The sequence below is a fragment of the Cervus elaphus genome, chromosome 1, assembly GCF_910594005.1.
Source record: "Cervus elaphus chromosome 1, mCerEla1.1, whole genome shotgun sequence".
Taxonomy (NCBI): Eukaryota; Metazoa; Chordata; class Mammalia; order Artiodactyla; family Cervidae; genus Cervus; species Cervus elaphus.
The window spans coordinates 74240949-74268493 of NC_057815.1; the positions used below are offsets into that span (position 1 = coordinate 74240949).

The window sequence follows — 27545 nt, forward strand, 5'->3', positions numbered from 1 at the left end:
AATTTTTAATGTCTTTAATCTATATAAATCTTCATCTACCTCTACTTAACTTTGCATATCTACTCTTTCTTTCTTTTCTTTCCTTTCAACATATTTGTTAGTTTTGTTTTCATTGCTTTATTCCCACTTGGCACCTTGCTTTAGTTTTGTTTTCCAGTTTGTGCTAAAGTTAGTTTTGTTCTTAACTGGTAAATAACATTTTTGATTACCTCTGTTTGCCAGATCAATCTACTGTACATTATTTTTTTGGACTGTTTTCACTTTGCTCATGGGTGTATATTCCATTATTTTAATTACTATTTGCCTGATTTTGTAACTGCCATTTGTCTGGGGTTCATCTTTGATTTCTTGATTTTGGATATTTGCTTTACTCTCCCTTAATGCCATAACAAACCACTTGTGGAATCTTTGTTCCTGACCAGAGATCAAACTCTGAGCCTTTGGAGTGGGAGCACTGACTCCAAGACCCTAGACTACCAGAGAACTAATCCTAGTGGGTAGCAAATAGTGAGAACTCACACAAAGGAAACCACTTCAATACAAGACCTGGCATCACCCAACCACCAGTAGCAGGCTGCGCAGGATACCTCACCTCAACAGCAAACAAGACAAAAATACAAACCCAATCATCAGCAGACAGGAGTACCGCCTCACTCAGCCTTGCCAATCAGAGGAAAAACAGACAAACAAACAAAAACTCAGCACAAATCTCACCCTATACGAAGCTCACATAAGCTACTGGGCCAACCTTAGTAGGGCAAAAACTAAAAGCAAGAAAGAATTCAACCTTCTTCAAGGAAAGATTCAACTTTCCTTGAAGCCTAGGAAAAGGAGACCTCAAACACAATAACTTTAAAAAAAAATGAAAAGGCAGAGAAATCTGCACAAATGAAGGAATAAGTTACAAACACAGAAGTCCAAATAAATGAAGAGGTAATAGGAAAATTACCTGAAAAATAATTCAGAATAATGATAGTAAAGATGATCAAAAATCTTGAAAACAAAACAGAGGAAATGCAAGAGTCAATTAACAAAGACCTAGAAGAATTAAAGAATAAACATACAGAGACAAACAGCACAATTACTGAAATTAAAAATACTCTAGAAGGAATCAATAGCAGAATATCTGAAGCAGAAAAATGAATCAGTGAGCTGGAAGATAAACAGGTGGAAATAACTTCTGAGGAGCAGAATAAAGTTAAAAGAATGAAAAGAGCTGAAGACAGTCTCACAGACCTCTGGGACCATATCAAATGCAACAACATTCAAATTATAGGGGTCCCAGAAGAAGAAGAGAAAAAGAAAGGGTATGAGAAAATTTTTGAAGTGACTATAGTTGAAAATTTCCCCAACAAGGAAAAGGAAATAGTCAGTCAAATCCAAGAGGCACAAAGAGTCCCATACAGGATAAACCCAAGGAGAAACATGCCAAGACACATACTAATCAAACTAAAAAAGACTAAACACACAAAAAAAGAATATTAAAAGCAGTAAGGAAGAAGCAACAAGTAACATACAAGGGAAACCCCACATGTTTTTCAGCAGAAACTCTGCAGGCCAGAAGGAAATAGCAGAATATATTTAAAGTACTGAAAGGGAAAAGTCTACAACCAAGATTACTGTACCCAGTAAGGATCTCATTCAAAATTGATGGAGAAATAAACAGCTTTTCAGACAAGCAAAAGTGAAGAGAATTCAGTACCATCAAACCAGCTTTACAACAAATGTTAAATGGACTTATATAGTCAAGAAATACAATAGAAGAAAAAAGATATACAGAATCAACTCTAAACAATTAGAAAATGGCAATAGAAGCATATATATCAATAATTACTTTAAATGTAAATGGATTAAATGCTCCAACTAAAAGAGACTGGTTGCATGGATACAAAAACAAGACCGATATAGATGCTGTCTATAAGAAACCCACTACAGACCTCAAGACACGTATAGACTGAAAGTGAGAGGATGGAAAAATATGTTCTATACAAATGGGAAGCAAAAGAAAGCATAACAAAAGATTGTTATGATGATATAACAATCATCATATCAGAAAAAATAGACCTTAAAATAAAGATTACAAGAGGTAAGGAAGGATACCACATAATGATAAAAGGATCAATCCAAGAGGAAGACATAACAATTGTAAATATCTATGCACCCAACATAGGAGCACCTCAATACATAAGACAAATACTAACACACATAAAAGGAGAAATTGACAGTAACCCAATAATAGCAGGATACTTTAACACCCCACTCACACCAGTGGACAGATCATCAAAACAGAAAATTAATAAGGAAAAACAAGTCTTAAATGACACATTGGATGAGATAGACCTCATTGATACTTTCAGGAGTTTCCATCCAAATGCAGAAGAATATACCTTCTCAAGTGCACATGGAACATTCTCCAGGATGGACCACATCCTAGGTCACAAATAAAACCTCAGGAAATTTAAGAAAATTGAAATTGTATCCACCGTCTCCTCCGACCACCATGCTATGAGACTAGATATCAGTTACAAGGAAAAAAACTATAAGAAATGCCAAGCACATGGAGACTAAACAAGATGTTTCTAAATAACCAACAGGTTACTGAAGAAATCTAAAGGGAAAGAAAAAAATTTCTAGATACAAATGACAATGAAAATACAACAACTCAAAACCTATGGGATGCGGAAAAGGCAGTTCTAAGAGAGAAGTTTATAGCAACACAATCCTACCTCAAGAAACAAGGAAAACATCAAATAGACAGCCTAACTTTACACCTAAAAAAAAGAAGAAAAAAACTCCAAAATTAGTAGAAGGAAAGAAATCATAAAGATCTGAGCAGAAAAAAATGAAAAAGAAATGAAAGAAAAAATAGTAAAGATTAATAAAACTAAAAGCTGGTTCTTTGAGAAGATAAACAAAATGGACAAACCCTTAGCCAGACTCATCAAGAAAAAAAGAAAGAAGAATCAAATCAACAAAATTATAAATGAAAAAGGAGAGGTTACAACAAAAAATGTAGAAAATGCCAAGGACTATAACAGACTATTATGAACAACTATATGGCAGTAAATTGGATAACCTGGAAGAAATGGACAGATTCTTAGAAAAGTTCAATCTTCCAAGACTGAACCAGGAAGAAATAGAAATTATGAACAACCTAATTACAAGCACTGAAATTGAAGATGATTAAAAAAAAAAAAAAAAATCTCCCAAAAAACAAAAGCCCAGGACCAGATGGCTTCACAGGAGAATTCTGTCTAACATTCAGAGAAGAGCAAATGCCTATCCTTCAAAAACTCTTTCAAAAAATTTCAAAGGAAGGAACACTTCCAAACTTATTCTACGAGGCCACCATCTCGCAGATACCAAAACTGAAGACAACACAGAAAAATAAAACTACAGGCCAATATCACTGATGAACATAGATGCAAAAATCTTCAACAAAATTTTAGCAAACAGAATTCAGCAACACATCAAAAAGCTCATACACCATGATCAAGTTGGGTTTATTCCAGGGATGCAAGGATTCTTCAATATATGGAAATCAATCAATGTCATACACCGTATTAACAAATTGAAAGATAAAAATCATATGATAATCTCAATAGAAGCAGAAAAAGCCTCTGACAACGTTCAGCACCTATGTATGATTAAAACTTTCAAAACATGGGCATAGAAGGAAGCTACCTCAACATAGTAAAGGCCATATATGATAAGCATACAGCAAACATTATTCTCAATGGTGAAAAACTGAAAGCATTCTCCCTAAGGTCAGGAGCAGGACAAGCAGGTCCACTTTTACCACTGTTATTTAACACAGTTCTGGAAGTTGTTGCTACAGCAATCAGAGAAGAAAAATAAATAAAAGGAATCCAGATTTGAAAAGAAGAAGTAAAACTCTCACTGTTTGCAGATGACCTGATACTGTGCATAGTAAACCCTAAAGATAGTATCAGAAAATTATTCGAGCTAATCAGTGAATTTAGCAAAGTTGCAGGATACAAAATCAATACACAGAAATCAGTTGCATTTCTATATACTAACAATGAAAAATCAGAAAGAGAAATTAAGGAATCAATCCCATTCACCACTGCAACAAAAAGAATTAAATATCCAGGAATAAACTTACCTATGGAGACAGAAGAACTGTACACAGAAAATTATAAGACACTAATGAAAGAAATCAAAGATGATATAAACGAATGGAGATATATTCCATGTTCCTGGGTAGGAAGAATCAATATTGTGAAAATGACTATACTACCAAATACAATCTACAGATTCAATGCGATCCCTATCAAATTACCAACAGCATTTTTCACAGAACTAGACCAAGAAATTTCACAGTTCATATGGAAACACTGAAGACCCTCAATAGCCAAAACAGTCTTGAGAAAGAAGAATGGAGCTGGAGGAATCAACCTCCCTGACTTCAGATTGTACTACAAAGCTGCAGTTATCAAGACAGTATGGTGCTGGCACAAAAGAAATATAAACTGATGGAACAAGATAGACAGCCCAGAAATAAACCCATGCACCTATGGGTACCTTATTTTTGACAAAGAAGGAAAGAATTTACAATGGGGCAAAGACAGCCTCTTCCATAAATGGTGCTGGGAAAACTGAACAGCTAGATGTAAAAGAATGAAATTAAAATACTTCCTAACACAATATACAAAGATAAACACAAAATGGATTAAAGATCTAAATGTAACACCTGAAATTATAAAACTCTTAGAGGAAACATAGGCAGAACACTCAATGACATAAATCAAAGCAAGATCCTCTATGACCCACCTCCTTGAGTAATGGAAATAAAAGCAAAAGTAAACAAGTGGGACCTGATTAAACTTAAAAGCTTTTGCACAGCAAAGGAGACTATGAGCATGGTGAAAAGACAATCCTCAGAATGAAAGAAAATAATAGCAGATGAAACAACTGACAAAGGATTAATTTCCAAAATATACAAGCAGCTCATACAACTAAATACCAGAAAAACAAACAACCCAATCAAAAAGTGAGAAAAACACCTAAACAGGCATTTCTCCAAAGAGCACATACAGATGGCTAACAAACACACGAAAAGATGCTCAACATTGCTCATTACTAGAGTAATGCAAATCAAAAGTACAATGAGATATCACCTCACATCGGTCAGAATGGCCCTCATCAAAATGTCTGTAAACAATAAATGCTGGAGAGGGTGTGGAGAAAAGGGAACGCTCTCACACTGTTGGTGGAAATGTAAATTGATACAGACACTATGGAAAACAGTATGGAGATTCCTTAAAAAACTAGGAATAAAACCACCATATGACCCAGCAATCCCACTCCTAGACATATACCCTGAGGAAACCAAAATTCAAAGAGACACATGTATCTCATTTTTCATTGTAGCACCATTTATAATAGCTGGAACATGAAAGCAACCTAGATGTCCATTGACAGATGAATGGATAAATAAGTAGTGGCATATATACACAATGGGATATTACTCAGCCATAAAAAGGAACACATTTGGGTTAGTACTGATGAGGTGGATGGATCTAGAATCTATTATATAGAGTGAAGTGACTCAGAAAGAGAAAGATAAATACTGTATTCTAACACATATATTCAGAATCTAGAAAAATGATACCAAAGAATTTATTTACAGAGCAACAAAGGAGAAACAGACATAGAGAATAGACTTATGGATGTGCGGAGAGTGGAAGAGAGGGTGAGATGTATGGAAAGAGTAACATGGAAACTTACATTACCATATGTAAAATAGATAGCCAACGGAACTTTGCTCCATGGCTGAGGAAATTCCAACAGGTGCTCTGTATCAACCTAGAGGGGTGGGATGGGAAGGGAGATGGGAGGGGGTTTCAAAAGGGAGGGGATATATGTGTACATATGGCTGTTTCATGTTGATGTTTGACAGAAAACAGCAAAATTCTGTAAAGCAAGTGTCCTTCAGTAAAAAATTAATTAATTAAAAAATATGTAAAGTCATTGTAGTTCATTTTTTAAGACTTTTGAAAGAGTAGTTTTAGGTTTACAACAAAGTTGAGAGGGAGATTTCTTATATGACCCAAGTCCCTGCGCATGCATAGACTCCTTCATTAGCAACATTACTCATCAGAATAGTACTTTTTTTTTTTTTTTACCACAAGTGAGTCTACACTGATAGTTCATAATCACTGAAAGTCCACAATTTACCTTAGGGTTAACTCTCATTGCTGTACATTTTATGGATTTGGACAAATTTATCATGATATATATCCATTATTGTAATACGGCATAGAGGATTTTTGCTACCATAAGAATCTTCTGCGCTCTGCCTATTTATCTCTCTCCCTCCTTCTATCCCTAGCACTATTCTTTCTATTATCTTATTGCTTTACATTTTCCAAAGTGTCATATGTGCATGCATACTAAGTCGCTTCAGTGGTGTCTGACTCTTTCCAACCCTATGGACTGTAGGCTGCCAGGCTTCTCTGTCCATGGGATTCCCCAGGCAAGAATATTGGAGATGGTTGCCACACCCTCCTCCAGGGAATCTTCTCAACCCAGGGATCAAACCCACATCTCCTGTGGCTCCCGTATTGTAGGTGGATTCTTTACTGTGGAGCCAATGTTGAAAGCTCAGAGTGTCATAAAGTTGGAACCAAAAAGTATGGAGCCTTTGCAGATTAGCTTCTTTCACTTAGTAATATGCATTTAAGTTTCCACTAAATATTTTCATGGCTTGATAGCTTCTTTTGTTTTAGCACTGAATAATATTCCATTGCCTGGATGATAGTTCATTTTTAAACATCAATCTTTTCCAGTCTCTAAAGGAAGTATGAGCCTCACTTTTTCAAAATGTGCTTTAACACTGAGTCTCAGATCTAGATCTCACTAGATCCTCCTAAGTGGCCCTAGACCCTGAGGTGCTGTTGAGGCTACAAAAGCGCTGAGGGAGAGGGCAGGAGAAGGAAGACAAGTCATTGGCCTCAGCTGTGAACTGTGAAGGACTTGAAGGAAAACAAAATATGGATGTAGGTAGATGTATATATCCACAAAGAAACCTCCTTTTTGTTATGATAAATCACAATCTCCACAAATTACATAGGATAAACCAGCTTCTATACTTCCTTACTTCTTAAATCTGATTCTTCTCTTAATCTCATCCTTTATTATCTCATCTACAGTAGACCTTGTAGTTGCTCACCTACCATCATTTACCCCTTTCCCTCTAAGAAACAGCACCCTTGGTTGATTGGTCTTATACCTGGCTGCCATCATCCTTATTCTACCTCACTCTAAATGCCTCCTGAAGTGTCCCTCTGCTTCTCCGCCTGACCCCTAAGTTCTTTCTCTTCACAACAGAGTTAGCTTTTAAAACTTAGATCGTAGCACCACCCCCATTTAAATGATTTTTCTATTGAGAACAACGTCCAATCTCCTTACAAGAACCCGCAAGGTCCTAAGTGACTATTCCAACCCCCTTAACTCTGGCCTCAACTCCTGTCACTGTTATCATGGGCCAATCACATTGGTTTGTTGGTTCTTTAAATATACCAAAGTCTTTCCATCCACAGGGCTTCTGTCCTTGCTGTTTTTTGTTTGTTTTTTAATTCCTGGGAGGCTTAATTTCAGTTCTTTGGGTGGTTGGTTTCTTATCCCTCAGGTCACTAGCTGAATACCTCAGGACGATTCTACCTAAAGGAACCTACTACCCAGTTATCATCATTGCCTTCTATTTTATGTTTTCCATGCCATTGATCATTATCAGAAATACTCATATTTACTTATTATTTCTTAAATTTTCTGGAATGAAAGCATTGTAAATGTAGGAAGTTTCTCATTGCTCCAGTCCAAGAGTTTAATAACTGCTCAATAACCACTTGTTCAAAAAAAAAAAAAAAAGAAGGAAGGGGGCAGGGGAACAAAAAGATCTAGTTAGTACTTCTTACTCTTCTTGATCCATAAGCAATCAATATACACTGTTAGACCTACCAGGCCCACTAGGTGAGGAACATGGAATTAGATTATTACCTTAAACATATAATGAAATGGGCTTCCCAGGTGGTGTAGTGGTAAAAGAATCTGCCTGAGAATGCAGGAGTTGCGAGAGACATAGTTCTGAAATCTGGGTGAGGAAGAGGAGTTGTTGTTTAGTTGCTAAGTCATGTCCAATTCTTTGCAGCCCCATAGACTGCAGCACACCAGGCTATCTTGTCCTTCAATATCTCTTGGAGTTTGCTCAAATTCATGTCCATTGAGTCAGTGATACCATCAAACCATCTCGTCCTCTGTTGTGTCCTCTTCTTGCCATCAGTCTTTCCCAACATCAGCTTCTTTTTCAGTGAGTTAACTTTTTGCATCAGGTAGCCAAACTACTGGAGCTTCAGCTTCAGCATCAGTCCTTCCAATGAATATTCAGTATGGATTTCCTTTAGAGCTGACTGGTTTGATCTCCTGTCAGTCCAACGGACTCTCAAGAATCTTCTCCAACACTACAGTTTGAAAGCATCAATTCTTCAGTGCTCAATCTTCTTTTTGGTCCAATTCTCACATTCATACCATTCACACATGATTTCTGTAAAACCATAGCTTGGACTATATGGACTTTTGTTGGCAAAGTGATGTCTTTGCTTTTTAATACAACTGTCTAGGTTTGCCATAGCATTTCTTCCAAGAAGCAAGTGTCTTTTAATTTCATGGCTGCAGTCACCAACTGCAGTAATTTTGGATCCCAGGAAAATAAAATCTGTCACTGCTTCCATTGTTTCCCTTCTATTTGCCAGGAAATGATGGGACCGGATGTCATGATCTCAGTTTTTTGAATGTTGCATTTCAAGCCAGCAATGCAGGTGTAGTGGTAAAAGAATCCACCTGCCAATGCAGGAGGCACAAGAGATACACGTCAAAAACCTGGGTTAGGAAGATCCCCTGGAGTGGGAAATGGCAACCCACTCCAGTATGCTTGCCTGGAAAAATTTCACATACAAAGGAACGTGGCAGGCTACAGTCCATGGGATCACAAAGAGTCGGACATGACCATGCAACTGAGCACACATGGGACAATGAAATAAATACCTAAAGTAATTTTTTTAAACACATGATTTAATAATTGAGAACATAAACTATTTTTGATGGTTGCACTGGCTTCCTTCAACATTATATCCTAGATAGACTCATTCTTAAGTAGATTAATTGGATACTTTAAAATGTAGCATGAACTTTTTAGCAGAATAATTGGGGATAGTCTTTGACTCCAAAGAGCCTAAGTTCACATTCTGGCTCTGGAATTTACCAGGTATAAACTTGGGGTGGTTTATCTAACCTTTCTGGCCTCAGTTTTCTCACCTATAAAATGAAGCTAATGCTGGTTCCCCCCTTCATAGTACTACCACTAGGATTAGATAAATGGATGCCAGGTCGTTTAACATAGTTCTTGCACAGACTAAGGATCTGACAAATCACAACAGTTATTAAAGTGTTTCATATTTCACCATATCAACAGATTTTCTAAATAGGCACTTGGGTCTCCCATTTACAGAAGAACCAAACAAATGAGTCCTCAACAGTGGGTCCACAGGCAATGATTGATACTATTTTCCCTGAGCCTTTAATTATGACAGTAGGACTTTCTTCAGCTGACACCCAGGTATGCCTGCTTGCCTTTTATTTCCTTTCTGTAAAGCTTTCTTTTATCACAGCTTCACATATGCATCTGATTTGGTTTTTGCTTTATGTGGCTGCCAATATGTGGAATCTGTCTGATCTTTTTGAAACTATAGGAGAGGGATAGAAATTCAACAGGAACCTGAAGACTTTCTTCTTTTTCCCTTCCATAAAGCAGGGTTGGGTATGATGAAGTTAAAAATAAAAAAGCATTATTTTCAGATTGATTCCTAGAGAAAGTTTCATGTGAATGCAACAATCCAAAAAAAGCATATAATGGGCCCCCAAGCCTTTCAATTATAAATATGTGTTTAAGAAAAGCTTATGAATAAAATGTAACACAAAAAGTAGATGCTAGCAGAGATCAAATTACCTAATTACTCCTGAATGCTTAGAGCAAGCCACCTCCATGCTCCCTACAATATGGAATGCCCATGGAGAAAAAAAATATAAAGGTTCATATTAAACTAAAGTTCTGTATTTGATTGAACTCTAGTTTTACAATTCCATATTTTCCTGATATTTTTGTAGTCTCTGTGTATAAGCTCATGACAGTCTATCATGAAATGACACACAGGCAAGGAAAAAAAATGTTTCCCAGGATACACTAAAGTCAAGAAAAGAAAAGGAAAAAAGAAATAAGAAAATGAAATTTAGAGGAAAGCTAATTCTCTTGGAATACAAAAAACAATTTTTCATTGTGATAAATAGCTCTCCCCCAATAAATGCAGTATAATTATAAATCTTTCAGCTGTAGGCACAAGTTACAGATGAATCATGCCATCATGGGGTAGCTTATTTGGCAATTCAGCCTCAGAGCCAAAGAACATTTACTGTTTGCCAAGTGCTGTGCTAGACAATGTCTTGTGTTATCACACTTATTTCTCACAATTACTGTATGGAGAAAGCATAATTGTCCCCTTTTGTCATGTGAGAAAACTGATCCTCAGAGACATGAATCCACTTGTGCTGAGTTGTACACCTTGGTTCTTGGGTTCCAAGTGACAGACAGACCCCGAGCTATCAAGGGAGAGAGATGAATATTGAAGACATGGAGGCCAGGTTGTGTGAATGCAGGTTATATGATAGAAATAAGGCTATGAGGTTTAAAACAAAATTCTCAGGGGAAAAAAATAAATGAAGGGTTAAAAAGGTCACTAGCGCCCGCCCTCTCAAAATAGTGAACATTTTATCGTTTTTGATCTATCTTGCTCTGCTGTCTCAACTTTTCATCTTGTCCCTAAATCTGGGAGATCTTCAAGACTCTGCCTTCATCTCCTCTCTTTACTTCCTTCCTCAGGGAGATTATCACTCCGCAGCCACTTCTACGCAAACAATTCCCAGATTGATGCCTCTCGCCTTGACCTGTCTCAAGAGCTCCAGTCACACCTTTCCAACGGGCAAGACATTGGCCAGGATATTATAACTTCCTCTCAAACTCAGTATTTGTTTTAAAAAAAGAAAGAAAGGAAAGACGGGAATAAGGAAGGAAAAATGAAAGGAATAAAAGAAAAGAAAGCCTTTCTTCCCCCTATAACACAAGAACTTGTCTTCATCCTGCTTCCCCTATATCTGGTTATGATAAATTAGCCATCCAGGCACCTTGGTTCACAATTCAACAGCATCTTCATCTTTTCCCTTCTCCTTAAGCCCCACACTCATCATTGGGTCATGAATTTCTTTTCTATTACAGGTATTAAAAAACAATTTTTAAAGATAAAATCAAAACCATCATATTAAAATGAACATGTGTCAAATATTATATCAACTCATTCGTTAATAGGGAACCAGTAAAACGTTCCAATTATTCAAAGGACCTCACATATATAAGCAATAAGAAATACTGAAATCAATTTATAAAAAGGTGTAAATAATTTATATGTAGATATAAAACAGGCTTACTATATGAGTGGAGGGAGCAGGAAAATGGATTGTCACTGACAGATCTCATTTGCAGGTCTATGAAAAAGATTCATTTGAATTGCTGCCAGTTAACTACAATTCCTATTATAAAACATTGAAAAATTTCTCATAGACAATGAAAGGCACAAACCCCACAGAACCAGGTAGCCAGGTAGAGTGTGTATTAAAAAACACATACTTTACTACTGAAAGTGCTTAGTAATCTTTTTGGCCCATTTCAAAGTTTTTCACAAATTTTCCCAACTCAGGCATTAGTCCTTCACTTTAGATTTTAGAACCTAATACACAGACTATTACCATAGCTTTTAACTCATCACCCTGCACTTATCTTTTGACCAAGAGGGCTTTAACATTTCCCTCAGCTTGAATAAACTTTTGACAACTTTCTTCTTGATTATGGGCCCTTGACATCCCTTTTTTTGGAGCAGCTTACTTTAGAAAACTTGCAATTATAAGGTCTTTCTCAGACTCTTTAAGATGCAAATCTTCTATAATAAAGGAATAGATTTCTTGAGGACCTAAGAGCCATCTCTTTGAAATATAATTATCAAAGATAGAATACCTCTACATGGAAGGGTGGGAGCCTAATTTTGACAAGAACTAATTACCAAATACAGGCAGCTTAAACACCGCGATCAATGTCCCTACTAACTTCCTTCAGTATTTTTCTGTTCGCACCCTCTAGCACTTAAATACTCTCTTGCCTTTTGTTACAGTGGAATTGAGTTCAATCTCTCCCTCTGTTATAATAGTCTCGCTTCCCAATGCTGTTAGACTTGAACAAAATCTTTCTTTCCTGTTTAACTGTCCTGGTTCAATTTTTGACACCTTTAACCTCTCCAGTCTGTAACAAACAGTGAATCTCCCTAATCTTCCTAAGGTAACAGTTGATTTACACAGCATTCTCTTCCACTACTGATAATCCTTGGACTATAAACAAAACAAAAGTGTTTTATTTGGCCATCACATTTTTTAAAAAATTTAAGCCAGTAATGAAAAATTAGTCAATTTTACATACATCTAGATTATTTTTTTCTTGAAAAACCACAAGAACTGGCAACTCTGCCTGAGCTCACTTTCAAGCATGGTCATAATCAACTAGAACTGGATACAAAATTTAAGCCATGAGCAAAGGTTGGTTTTTCACAGCCCTCCTTCCAGTGGGGGCTTTTGTGCTTACATTTGGCCGGCTTAGTTATCCCCAAGACTTGCCTAGCCTCTTCAAGTATTTCTGTTTTTGAACTGTGGCCAGTGAGGTTCAAATGGTTTAGCTTCCCCTAAAAGTTATCATTTCTTACATTTTCAGCTTTGGCTCTAACTTTATTTTGCTAACTTAGACTCTCACCGTCCCCCTAGAATAACTTCTATTTGGCACGTGCTCCTCTCTCCACCTGGAAATTCACTGGTCTTTCCTGTTTTCCGATCTTTATCGCCAGCCATTAAATCTTTGTTAAGGGATTTCCCTCGTGGTCCAGTGGCTGGGAGTCTGCCTTCCCAATGCAGAGAGCCTGGGTTCAACCCCTGGTCAAGGAACTAGACCCCACATGTCACAAATGAAAGATCCCACAACTAAAAGAGCCTGCTTGCCACAGCTAAAGGGCCGGCCATGTACTGCAGCTAAGACCTGGCATAGCCAAATGAGTAAATATATTTTAAAATCCTAGTTGAGACTCAGAATTCCACTCACATGCTGCCACCTTCAGGAAGTCTTCCCTAACTTGAGTCCTAGATGAATCCACATTTCTATCAGTAATCCACATTCTATCTATCATGATTGTTTGTCCTACTCCCAACAGCATTTAACAACCCTCAAAATAGGGCTGTCCTTATTTATCTGTGTACCTACTTAAACTTTCTCTTAATCTTTATAATCTCTGGCCCAAGTTCTTCCATGTAATACACAATCAATCAATAAATGAATAAGCTACTTGTAGAAACAACTAGAAAGAGTCGGAGATTTGTTCAAGGGATTTTAGGCTCAGAATTCATGGGAGCAAGCAACTAATTGGGGTTTTCATGTAGTTACAAATGAATAACCTTAGCCAGTACTGGATTTATTCCGTGTGTATAAATTATGTAATAGCATTTTTTCTTCTCCAAATGCAGGATGATCCAAACAAAAGTATACATAAATCTCGACCACAGTCCAAAGCCTGAAATCTAAAAAGGAAATTTCCTTTAATCGTCAACTTTGAATAGTAGTAGATTACTAGCAGGGGTACCCTTGTACAGGGGAACACCTTAAGCAATTTTTTAGTGACTTATAACAATTCACATTTATTACCTCATAGTTTTCCAGGGCCTAGAACGTACTGCAGCTTAGTTAGATGCTTTGACAAGACTGCAGTCAACCTAAGGCCCAATTGGGGATGCATCCGTTTCCAAGCCCACTCCAACAGTTGTTGACAGGATCCATTTTCTCACAGAAGTTTGGACTGAAGGCCTCAGCTCTTCAGGACCTATTGGCTGCCTGCCTCCCTGGATTGCTTGCCACAAGGGTCTCTCCATAGAAGGCTCATGCAGCTGGCTTCATCAGAGCCAGTGAGAGAGAGCAGGAATGAGAGTACTAGTAAGATGAAAGTCACAGGGAGTGAAAGCCCATCACTTCTGCCGTATTTCTTAGAAATAAGGCACTAGTTTCAACCCGTATCAGAAGAGGGCTACACAAGTACAAGAATACAACACTTGTCCTTCACCTGCTTCTCAGCCTCACTAGGACATCTGACACCACCATACTCCCACTTGGGCTCTTGAAAGATGTTCCAGTAAGGAGGCAATGGATATACTGTGCTCAGTCACGTCCAGCTCTGCCACCTCATGGACTGGAGACTGCCAGGCTTCTCTGTCCATTAGCTTTTCCAGGCAAGAATACTGGAGCGGGTTGCCATTTCCTATTCCAGGGGATCTTCCTGACCCAGGGATCTAACCCACATCTCTTGTGCCTTCTGCATTACAGGTGGATTCTTTACCACTGAGCCACCTGGGAAGCCAAGAAGGCAGTGGAGGAGTGAGAAATGATAATATGGAAGACTGAGAGGAAGGTTAGTTAGGCAAAGCAAACTTTCTGGAGGCAGGTACATTGGGGAAGTGACAATAGGGGAAACTGACATCAAATGGAGTCTCATTACCATTAATGAACCTGTATGCAGGTCAAGAAGCAACAGTTAGAACCGGACATAGAACAACAAACTGGTTCAAAATTAGGAAGTGAGTACATCATGGCTGTATATTGTCACTCTGCTGATTTAACTTATATGCACAGTACATCATGTGAAATACTGGGCTGGATGAAGCACAAGCTGAAATCAAAATTGCCAGGAGAAATATCAGTAACCTCAGATATGCAGATGACACCATCCTAATGGCAGAAAGTGAAGAGGAACTAAAGAGCCTCTTGATGAAAGTGAAAGAGGAGAGTGAAAAAACTGTATTAAAACTCAACATTCAAAAATGAAGATCATGGCATCTGGTCCCATCACTTTATGGCAGATAGATGGGGAAACCATGACAGATTTCTCCAAAACCACCATGGACAGTGACTGCAACCATGAAATTAAAAGACTCTTGCTCCTTGGAAGGAAAGCTATGACAAACCTAGACAGGATGTTAAAAAGAAGAGATATTACTTTGCTGACAAAGGTCCAAATAATCAAAGCTATGGTTTTTCCAGAAATCATGTATGGATGTGAGAGTTGGACAATAAAAATGGCTGAGTGCCAAAGAATTAATGCTTTGGACTATGGTATTACGGAGGACACTTTACAGTCCCTTAGACTGCAAGGAAATCAAACCAGTCAGTCCTAAAGGAAAGTGAAAGTTGCTCAGTTGTCTCCCACTCTTTGCAACCCCATGGACTATAAAGTCCATGGAATTCTCTGGACCAGAATACTGGAATGGGTAGCCTTTCCCTTCTCCAGGGGATCCTCCCAACCCAGGGATCAAACCCAGGTCTCCTGCATTGCAGGTGGATTCTTTACCAGCTGAGCCACAAGGGAAGCCCAAGAATACTGGAGTAGGTATCCTATCCCTTCTCCAGGGAATCTTCCCAACCCAGGAATTGAATCAGGGTCTCCTGCATTGCAGGTGGATTCTTTACCAACTGAGATATCAGGGAAGCCCAATCCTAAAGGAAATCAACCCTGAATATTCATCGGAAGGACTGATGCTGAAGCTGAAACTCCAATACTTTGGCCACCTGAGGCAAAGAACTGACTCATTTGAAAAGACCCTGATGCTGGGAAAGATTGAAGGCAGGAGGAGAAGGGGACGGCAGAGGATGAGATGCTTGGGTGGCATCACTGACTCAACGCACATGAGTTTGAGCAAACTTCGGGAGATGGTGGACAGGAAAGTCTGGTGTGCTGCAGTCCATGGGGTTTCAAAGAGTCAGACACAACTGAGCAACTGAACAACACTTTGCTGAGGAAAAAAAAAGTAGAAATAATTTAGGATAAGTTAGAAAAAAAGAAAATGTATAAACAATTCCAAGAGCAGCTTCTTTGGCAGAAGTGGGAAGCTGGGGATAGGGTTAGGGAGGTACAGAAGGCCAGCGGAGCCAGGAAAAATGATATAGATAAATAACTAGACTAATTTGAAAACGTAGAGACAAATAACACACAGAATAAGAAATAATAAATGAAAAAAATCAAATACCAAATAAATTAAAATAATTGCATATAGTAAAAAAGACTATCTTCACAATTCTGTGAATGACACGAATGTTTTTTTAGCAAGATAAAAGGAAATGAATAAACATATCTGCAGAGGGAGAAAAATAGGAAGAAATAAAGAACTTTGTTTTTAAAAGCTTACGCTTGAAATGATCTTGGGGGTGGGGCAGAGTTTGACACCAAAAACTAAGGCATAAAAAAAGGCATAAAAGCAAAAATAAACAAGTAGAACTACATCCAACTAAAAGCTTCTGCACAGCAATGGAAACCCTCAACAAAATGAAGAGGCAACATACAGAATGGGATAAAATATTTGCAAATCATATATCAGCCAAACAGTTAATATCCAAAATATATAAACTTGCAAAACTCAATAACAATAAAAATAAAAATGAAAACCCTGATCTTAACTGGCATAGGAAATGAATAGACATTTTTCTGAAGAACACATGTAGGTGACTGACAGACACATGAAAAGATGCTCAGCATCACTAATCATCAGGGAAATGCAAATCAAAACCACAATAAGATATCATCTCACACTTGTTAGAATAGCTCTCATCAAAACACGAGAAATAAATTGTTAGTGAGGATGTGGAGGAAAGGGAATCCTTGTACAGTGCCAGTGGGAATGTAATTTGGTGTGACCACTATGAAAAATAGTATGGAACATTCTCAACAAATAAAAACAGAACTACCACATGACCCAGCACTTCCACTTCTAGGTATATATCCAAAGGAAAAGATGTCACTATCTCAAAGAGATATTTGCACCCCCATGTTAACTGCATCATTATTTACAGTAGCTAAGATATGCAAACAACCCATGTCTATCAATGGATAAATGGATAAAGGAAATCTGATACCTATATATTATATAATATATAGCATTTATACTTTTATATGAATATTATTCACCTATGAAAAAGAAGAAAATCCTGGCATTTGCAACATTTGTAGACCATAAGGGCAGTATGCTAAATGAAATAAGTCAGACAGAGAGAAACAAATATTGTCTGAGCTCACTTATATGTGAAATCTAAAAAAGCAATGCATAAAACACAAAACAGATTTGTGGTTGCCAGAGGTAGGTAAGAAAGGGTGAGGGAAATGAGTGAAGGTAGTCAAAAGGTACAAATTTTCAGTGCAAGATAAGTTCTAGGGGTGTACAACATGGTAAGTATAGCTAACAATGCTCTATTGTATTTTTGAAAGTTGCTTACAGTGGACATCTTAAAAGTTCTCATCACAAGGAAAAAAATTGTAAGTATGTGAGGTTATAGATGTTAACTCGGAGAAGGCAATGGCAACCCACTCCAGTACTCTTGCCTGGAGAATCCCATTGATGAAGGAGCCTGGTGGGCTGCATTCCATGGGGCCGCTAAGAGTCGGACACGACTGAGGGATTTCACTTTCACTTTTCACTTTCCTGCATTGGAGAAGGCAATGGCAACCCACTCCAGTGTTCTTGCCTGGAGAATCCCAGGGACGGGGGAGCCTGGTGGGCTGCTGTCTATGGGGTCGCACAGAGTTGGACACGACTGAAGCGACTTAGCAGCAGCAGCAGATGTTAACTCAGCGTATTGCTATAACCATTTTACAAATTTATTTTGTAAATTTACATTTATCAAATCATTATGTTGTACACCTTACAATTGACATGCTTTATGTCAATTATATCTCAAAACTGGAAAAATTTCTCTTAAGCACTTAGGCAAGATATTTTATGAATGAATCTTTATAAAACTTAAATAATCTCACACTTTCCCTGTGTTCCCCAAAATACTTAATATAAAATCAAAAGCACACTAATGAAAATAACCTATTTAGCACAGAAAAACAAAACTATAATGCTGCTCACTTATTAAAAGAAATGTCAATTTTCATATATATGTATATATATTCTTAAAAGAATAACACTTTATTACCAGTGTGGTTAATTCCAAAAAGTCAAAGATAACCCTATATTAAGACACTATGACAGAGATGACCAGCTATCCACTAAAATTTCTCATTCAATCATGGTTTATATTTATTGATATAAATTAGCTGCCTAAACTGGGACTATATTTCCCAACCATCCTTGCAATTAGGTGTTGCCATATGATGGAGAGTGAAAAAGTTGGCTTAAAACTCAACATTCAGAAAACTAAGATCATGGCATCCGGTCCATTCACTTCATGGCAAATAGATGGGGAAACAATGGAAACAGTGACAGACTTTATTTTTTGGGGCTCCAAAATCACTGCAGATGGTGACTGCAGCCATGAAATTTAAAGATACTTGCTCCTTGGAAGAAAAGCTATGACCAACCTAGACAGCATATTAAAAAGCAGAGACATTACTTTGCCAACAAATGTCCGTCTAGTCAAGGCTATGGTTTTTCCAGTAGTCATGCATGGATGTGAGAGATGGACTATAAAGAAAGCTGAGTGCCAAAGAATTGATGCTTTTGAACTGTGGTGTTGGAGAAGACTCTTGAGAGTCCCTTGGACTGCAAGGAGATCCAACCAGTCCATCCTAAAGGAAATCAGTCCTGAATATTCATTGGAAGGACTGATGCTGAAGCTGAAACTCCAATACTTTGGCCACGTGATGTGAAGAACTGACTCATTTGAAAAGACCCTGATGCTGGGAAAGATTGAAGGCAGGAGGAGAAGGGGATGACAGAGGATGAGATGGTTGGATGGCATTACTGACTCGTTGGACATGAGTTTGAGCAAGCTCTGGGAGTTGGTGATGCACAGGGAAGCCTGGCGTGCTGCAGTCCATGGGGTTGCAGGGAGTCAGACACATCTGAGTGACTGAAGTGACCTGAACTGAACTGACATGATGGAATGTTAACCAATGGAATATGAACAAAAGTGCTTTGTGCCAGTTCCAGGTACCTCTTATAAATCACTGCTCCATGCTCTCATTCCTTCCCAGTTGGGTAGTTGGACTAGGAACAATTCTAGAACCTAGGAAGCTATATTTTGATGATGGTAAAGTATTTGTCAATCTGAGTCTCTCAATGAGTATGTGGAAGAGGACTGCCTTAATTTATCCATCCCTCTAGTTCTATCCACAAAAAAACTTTCATTTGAACTATTATATTCTTTGATTCTATTTCATACAGAAGTTATCCTACTCTAACCAATAATATATTAATAGAAGTCATATAGATGACAAGAAAAAAGACACAAGTATAATAAATTCTTATATAAAGTATACAAGAATAAAATATAAAAATAAATTCTTGTAGAAGCATTTGATAAAATTCAAATTGTAATCTTTGGCTCAGCTCTTTCTGGCTACTGCTGCTAAGTCACTTCAGTCGTGTCCAACTCTGTGCGACCCCCACAGATGGCAGCCCACCAGGCTCCATGATCTCCAGGCAAGAGTACTGGAGTGGGTTGCCATTGCCTTTTCCAATGCAAGAAAGTGAAAAGTGAAAGTGAAGTCATTCAGTCGTGTCCAACTCTTAGTGACCCCATGGACTGCAGCCTACCAGGCTCCTCCGTCTATGGGATTCTCCAGGCAAGAGTACTGGCGTGGGGTGCCATTGCCTTCTCTGTGCTCTCTCTGGGGTCCAACAGATTCCCTGACTTTCTTGCAGTTTGGTTGTCCATTCTTCTGATGATGTCCATAAATCTTCTGATGAGTTCTCCTTTTCTGCTTAAGCTAGCTTGACCTAGATTTTGTCTGAAATGGAAAAGCAAATAGAAAAGCAAAAAGCAAAAAAAAAAAACAGTTTAAAAAATAATTTTCATTTTCCACTAGGCAAGTGGAATATCTTCCTTGTTTAAAAGAAAAAGAGTTACATGATCAGTTGTGTCCAACCCCTCTCTGACCCCCATGGACTGTAGCCCACCAGGCTCCTCTGCCCACAGAATTCTCCAGGCAAGAATACTGAAGCCTGTTGCCATTTCCTTTTCAAGGGGATCTTCCCAACTCAGGGAACCTGTGTATCCTGAATTGCAAGCAGATTCTTCACTGTCTGAGTCACCTGGGAAGCCTAAACCAAAAAGAGGACAGGGTAAATCTGTTAGTTTCCTAGCTCTTTCAAGAAGAAGGTCCTGTCAAAATTCTGCCTTCAAATCGAATATGTCACCTCTTCTGTTACCCAGCAGCAAGAAATAAGTTTTGGTGATCTATCTGCAAATGATGATTTCATGCAATCACTCACCCAATAAGGCCAGTAAATGAACCAAGCATCATCTCTTTCAAGTGAAAGAATCCAGAGCACTGGCAACATTTTTAAGGCAGAAAATATAACTTTGTATTATCTAGGCTTCCTGTGCTATTACTTAATGTATCCTCTTTCATAGGCAAAAAATTTTCTGGTTAAAACTGTAAATTGATTCATAGTTATTAACTTCCATAAAAGCCATTATGGGTTCACAGTAGCATTCTTCATAGAAATAATTCCTGTTTTAGGAATTACAAAACTTGCAAAGGAGCAAACTCCATTCTATTCTTACAGAATGATCCCTAACTGGAAGTTTTTATAAGCAAAAATATTACACATGCTACTGAGAGATAGAGTTAACATTTATATTATTAAAAATATGCTGTTACCATGACCACCCCTTTTGCTATAAATAGTTTTAACTGCTTTCAAGGAAGCCTGTGTTTTCCCTTATAGACTACAGTTGTTCTCTGACTTGTGATTTCTGTATTAATCAGGCACTTTTGAAAACACATGACAGAAGTCCATCTCCAAAGAATTTAAGGGGAAAAGGGGGAAGAGAATATTTATATTAATGAATATAACTAAGAAGTCCAGGAGATTATAAAGCTTAAGCTAAGTTGGATCCAAAGACTAAAATGTCTTCATTTTTAGATAAATTTTCCTCATTTGGTGGCAAAATGACAACTGTCAATTCAAGGTTTACATGACCTTTAGATGAAAGATGTCACTGAAAAGTTCTTTCTTGAATGTTCCAATCAACGTCCTGGGTCTTGAAAGTGAAAATGAAAGTCGCTCAGTTGTATTGACTCTTTGTGACCCCATGGACTGTAGCTCTCCAGGCTCCTTTGTTCATGGGAGTCTCCAGGCAAGAATACTGGAGTGGACTGCCATGCCCTCCTCTAGGAGATCTTCCTGACCCAGGGATCAAATCCCCAGCTCTATGTCTCCTGCACTGACAGGTGGGTTCTTTACCACTACCGCCACTTGGGTCTCAAGGTCACCCTGAAACCAGTCACTATAGTGAACAGATACACTGTATTGATTAGTTGAGTCTCGTGATCAACTCTGTGGTCAGCCTTCAGCACCAAAATATGTGAAAATGGATTTTCCAAGAGAAAGAGGATTCTGTCAGCAGAAAGGAGTGATGATGAGGTACCAACGTTTTCGGGGATAAAAATTTTGGCTCCCGTGATCCACAACAGTTAATTCTATTTTAGTTAACATTATGACTATTAAGGGAGAAGTACTGTTTCTACTTACATTAAGAAGTCATGTCTGAAACTTAAAATCCATGTTTTGCCTCCAGTACAATGTTAAGATCTGCTCTCTACAGGGACATGTGTTACTAGTAGGGCTAACTCATGTTCATAGGGACATACTTCTTTTAGTTATGAACTGAACTTTTAGTTATGGTTATGCACCAAATTATCTTCTAAAATTCCCTTTGACCAATTAACTCCTATTAGAGGAGTTTGTGCCTGATGGAGAATAACAGGGTTGGTTAGGGTTAGGTTGTTGGTAGTCTCTTTTTTTTTTTCCTCCTGTTCAAAGTTTTCTGGACAATGAATGAATAAAACTACGACCACTACTCCATTAATACCAGCACTCAAGCCATTGAGCTAATCAGTCCAGAAAGTCAGCAATAATTATGATTCAAATTGACTGAAGCAGGATACAATGATGGAATGAATGAAGGCAGGGAGGAAGGAAAGGGAAGGGAAGGAGGAAGAAAAGTGAATGAGTATCGAGCTATGTGTTAGATTCTCAGCTCATGTCAGGAGTGCAAGAAATATCACATTTACATTTGTTTTCAGTCAACCTAATGTGGACTTTGGTCCCCCGTTCACTGGGTTGAAGGCTAATCTAACCAGTTATTGCTGGAATATTCCCCATCCATTAATTCAAAGTTGTGCAAATCACTAGGATTCACTAAGATTTTGGGAAGGCTCAGTGATCTTCAGTCACCCATCCACACCGGTGCCCTCCCAGACACCCACAATTATCCCAGACCACATGGTCACTTCAGGATAGGTGGCTCTGTCGCTTTCCTGTGAGACCTGAAGCATGTGACACTTATGCAAGGTTGGGAGGCCTAGGAGATGGCAGTCATTTCCCTCTGCAATCTTGCCATCTTCTCAAAGGGAATGAAATCCCTGAGAATGGATGCCTTCTCTTCTCTGGCGGCATAAAGTTCTCTGTCCTCCCAGTTTCTCAGTAGCTCCCCTCCCTGCTCAACTAACTTCTGACTCACACACCTGCTCCCAACTCTCTGCCTTCCAGGACACTGGTATCATCCCTCATGCACTTAAGATGATAAAAAATAAAGTTTAACAGAACACAAAGAGCACGTCCCCATCATCTTCTTTCCACACAATACATTACAAGTATTCCAAAGATAAGAAATTACAAAGCATAGTTACTACCTTAAAAAAGGGGCAAGGGGATAACCAAAGAGAAAAACAATCGTATTTATTGCTAGGTCATTCATCCCATTTCTTTAAAAGGGGATGGAAAGAAAGAAGAGGAAGAGACAGAAGCAAAAGTTTAGAAAGTGTAAGTAAATTCCCAAAATCCTTCTGCCAGTAAGTGGTAGAATCTAGGTATTTTTTATCCAAGGCCTTTTGCAAACCTATCCTAACCTGTCACATCATTCAATTTGAAACATTTAAAAAATTAAGCTCAAAAATTAAAGTTTGTAATCAATTTTATTTTTTCTTCTGGTTGTGCATTTCTTCAATTTTATTGATGATTGCTTTAGAAATAGCCATGGGTTTTTCAGAAATATGTTTTATTTTAAGGCCTTAGTCATCTGTTACAATGTCTCTTAGAGCTGAAAGTTTCCAGTTACCATGGTATAGCTTAGGATTCAAAATGGGGAAAATATTAGAATATTAGTAAAAACAGAGGAATCAAAAAATAAAATCCTTGAACTCCTGTCTCTTATAATCACTTGATAGCAAAGCAGGATTTGGGTGTCTTCTTTCATTTGTAACTGATGTCCCTGGCTGCCTTACTCATAAGACATCAGATCTCCCACAATTAAATCTATAGTAATAATGAATCAATATGTGAATGATCTGCTTTTACTATATATGTTCAAAGATCTGGGAAAGCTCCCAGAGAGTACACAGGTTAGCTAAAGTCCAAATACCTATGGGAAGAGACAACTGTGCTGTCTAAAATCACTTAGCAACAAACTTAAGACAATCTCTATTGTCTTAAGTTTATTCTTTAAAATAAACTTTAAAATAGTGGGCTTGCCTGATGACCACAAGCACTGAATCTTAGAATCCTTAGAATTTTTCTGAAGTCCTAAGAGCAATGGATGTTCTGTTTAAGCAGAGAATAACAACCCTAGAGGAGAAATTAGAGATGTTTATAGAGACTTAGACAATATATTCTCTGCAAAATAAATGATAATGGCTTTTGTTCCAAATATTATTACAGAAATTCAATAGAATCACATCATTTATGCATTTAATTTACTGGAATTGGATGTAGGAAAAAACAATATATTTTAAAGTTAGTTTTTGGTTTTTAAAAATCAAAGAAGCCAGATTCTGCTGGTAACAATAGAGGATTTTTCAATGTCATTTTGGCCTTACTCAATTTCTGCCATAATCCTAAATTTTAACCCTCATCCCCACATGATAAGATGTTGCTGAGCATTGTAGAACTGAAACTGATCGCTGGCTGTGAGGAGAGAGGAAGTTAGATGTCCTGCATTCCAGATCCCTCTCTCAGGTGATTCTGTGTAAGGCACATAACCTCAAGCGAGAGGAATCATCTCGCCTCTACAAAGCCAGTGTATTCTCTCCATCACAGTAGGGTTTTCATTAAAATCAAATTACATAGGTATAATAGTATTTGGTAAAATGCTAAAACATTTAAATTCAAGATATGTTATCATTGTTTACATGTTGGTTACACATTATTCTTACTTTCATTTTTTTGTTTTAATGTTTAAATTCAGTTTTAATTTCTTTTTGGTTTTACTTTCTTTTTTGCTTTTTTTGTATTTTTTGTGTTTTTTTTAAATGTTTAAATTGCATTATTTTCAATTATTATTTTTACCCTTATCACAATCAGGTCCCTGGCTTGAAGATTCATCTTGGAAGGGTTTGTGAAAACCAAATTTAATACAATCCACATGTATTGCAGTCAGTTCAAAAGGGCGATTGCAATCCCACAGTTCAGCACCCTCAACCGAATTCAGAAGAAGCTGCTATTAGCAGCTACTATGAGGCTCTTTTGGTATTATTGCCTATGTTTTCAGTGAGTTTCCCTAAGTGCCTGTCACCTATCATTTAATTTTACTCCATGAGAAAAGTTTTTAAAGTAGACAACCCTCTTCTTTTCATAGATAATTTGCAGTAGGATAGTAAGTGGGACTTAGTTGTTCCTAAATGAATTACCAGAACATAAATTTCTGAAAATAGATTATAAGAATCCCTGTCAAGTGATGCAAAGCAAGAGCAGGCAAGATATCCCCTTCAAATTTTATTAGGAAGCAGTCTAACTGGATCGGATACCCACAATGGTCCATCTGAGGCCTCCTGAAGCCCCAGGCCACCTGGTGTCTCCCAACTTGTATAAGAACCGACTACAAGAATTGCAGGGGTGTGAGACTGCAAGAAATCCATCTAAAGTTAAGTGCTGAGGCTTTCTCCTTAACTTCCCATGAGAGAGGTGACAGGTGTATACTCCTATGCCCAAAACAATTGTGTGTGTGTGTGTGTGTGTGTGTGTGTGTGCATGCGCGTGCGCACGCAGGGCATAGGGTGGGAGGAAGCAGGGCTCTAATAAAACTAAGAGATTGGGCAAACCTGCTAGAGCGGGAGAAAGGCATCTTCCTCCCAATTAGATACAGTGGGATGACTGTTCTGCTCTCTGCCCAATTTGGACACGAGGGCAAACAGGACTGCACAAGAGGGCAGAACAGAGAGTAGGAGTGGCACTAGAACAGCCTCTTCCCCTGCCACTGGACTGGCAAGTATATGTGATTTTCTCTGGGACAAGCGGACATTGCAGAAAGTACCTATTAAAAAGGCACTTTACCCAAACACCTTCCCCAGTGGCTCAGCTGTAAAGAATCCGCCTGCAATGCAGAAGACATGGGTTCAGTCCCTGCATTGGGAAGATCTCCTGGAGAAGGAAATGGCAACCCACTCCAGTATTCTGGCGTGGGAAATCCCCTGGATAGAGGAGCCTGCTGGTCTATAGTCTGTGGGGTCACAAGAGTCAGACATGACTTAGTGACTAAACAACAACAAAAACCCAGCCACTACCAGTTATAAACAGGGTACCATTTGATATGTGTATATCACTTTCTTGTCTCTTCTTCTCACCATGAGAGCAGCACTTTTTATCTCCCAGTGCCTAGCACAGTGTACGAAAGTGAAACTCACTCAGTTGTGTCTCTTTGTGACCCCATGGGCTATACAGTCCATGGAATTCTCCAGGCCGGAATACTGAAGTGGGTAGGTGTTTCCTTCTTCAGGGGATCTTCCCAACCCAGGGATCGAACCCAGGTGTCCTGCATTGCAGGCATATTCTTTACCAGCTGAACCACAAGGGAAGCACGGTGTATGATACAAGGTAAATATTCAACCAGTATTTGTCTAATTAATTAATACATAGAAACCTGTTCTGGCCTCCCATGCTAGGCTCCATTTACTATAATCTTCTGGTCTTTCAACTTTCTCCTGATACTTGACAGCACTGGTTTACCTACTCTTTCTGTATTTTAAAATTAGGACTTCTCTTTAATGTCTAGATTGTCAAATCATAATAGAAATTGAGCTTGTTACATTACTATTCTTATTCTATTTCTTAATGCTTCTTACTTTTTTTTCTTAAGCTTAGTAGTTGGCTCCAGACACAGAAAAGTTAGATTTATCAGTTGATGTATATTGTAATGTATAAAACAAGCAATGGTCTGAGTCAATCAATCTTAAGATGCATTCCAACATTTGATTTCACACAATGTAACCCTGGCTTGCCAGGGAAAATATAGCAGACCTCATTTCTGGGAACTATATTGGTTTCATTTCAGTTGTTGCCTTGGAAGCTAGCCATGGGGTAACTAAAAAGAAAAAAGCAAAAAAAAAAAAAAAAAAAAAATCAAAGAAGTTCAATGCTTTAAAAACTTTGAAGTACCATTCTCAGTCAGAGAGGATCTCTATCCAACTACTTGTAGCATGCAGATTTTGAAATAAAGTTATGCTATTTGACTACATGTCTTAAACATGAAAAGTACAGTCAATGCATAGAATTGGATGGAAACCATGAAAATGGGCAGTCAGGTCCAAACCTTGCAAACCTATAAACAAAGCTTCCTGAACTAACTACCCCCAGTAACTGTTTTCCAAGTCCTCTCCAAAGTAAAGAGGAGATCTGAGCGAAAGTCAGGCTTTTGACAGTGATAACCTTCGGTGTATTAATTCCAGAATTCCTTTCTCTCTACCTTGGTCCTCCCCACGTTAGGTTGGACACTCCTTTGTTTTCATCCTCTATGATGGAGTCTATAGGACCCAACTCAGATGTACAACAAGAACACAAGAGAAGACTCTACACATGGACATCACCTGATGGTCAATACTGATCAGATTGATTATATTCTTTGCAGCCAAAGATGGAGAAGCTGTATACAGTCAGCAAAAACAAGACCAGGGACTGACTGTGACTTAGATCATGAACTCCTTACTGCAAAATTCAGACTGAAATTGAAGAAAGTAGGGAAAACCACTAGACCATTCAGATATGACCTAAATCAAATTCCTTACGATTATACAGTGGAAGTGACAAATAGATTCAAGTGGTTAGATCTGAGGGGCAGAGTGCCTGATGAACTATGGATGGAGGTTCATGACACTGTACAGGAGACAGGGATCAAGACCATGCCCAAGAAAAAGAAATGCAAAAAATCAAAATGGCTGTCTAAGGAGGCCTTACAAATAGCTGTGAAAAGAAAAGAAGTGAAAGGCAAAGGAGAAAAGGAAAGACATACACATCTGAATGCAGAGTTCCAAAGAATAGCAAGGAGCGATAAGAAAGCCTTCCTTGGTGATCAGTGCAAAGAAATAGAGGAAAACAATAGAATGGAAAAGACTAGAAATCTCTTC

The 27545-nt window shown here is 38.1% G+C and overlaps 1 protein-coding gene across 2 annotated transcripts in view; it reads right to left on the reverse strand.

Annotated features, from left to right (window-relative positions):
• KCNA4 (potassium voltage-gated channel subfamily A member 4) overlaps positions 1–27545 on the reverse strand; it is a 225808-nt gene that overhangs the window by 29976 nt on the left and 168287 nt on the right. The window contains exon 1 of one of the 2 annotated variants that reach the window (XM_043908442.1): positions 19738–19774. The exons of the other annotated variant lie outside the window; for it this stretch is intronic. The gene's annotated coding sequence lies outside the window, so the exon portion shown is untranslated. Of the gene's footprint in view, positions 1–19737; positions 19775–27545 lie in introns of those variants that run through there. 2 annotated transcript variants of the gene reach the window in all.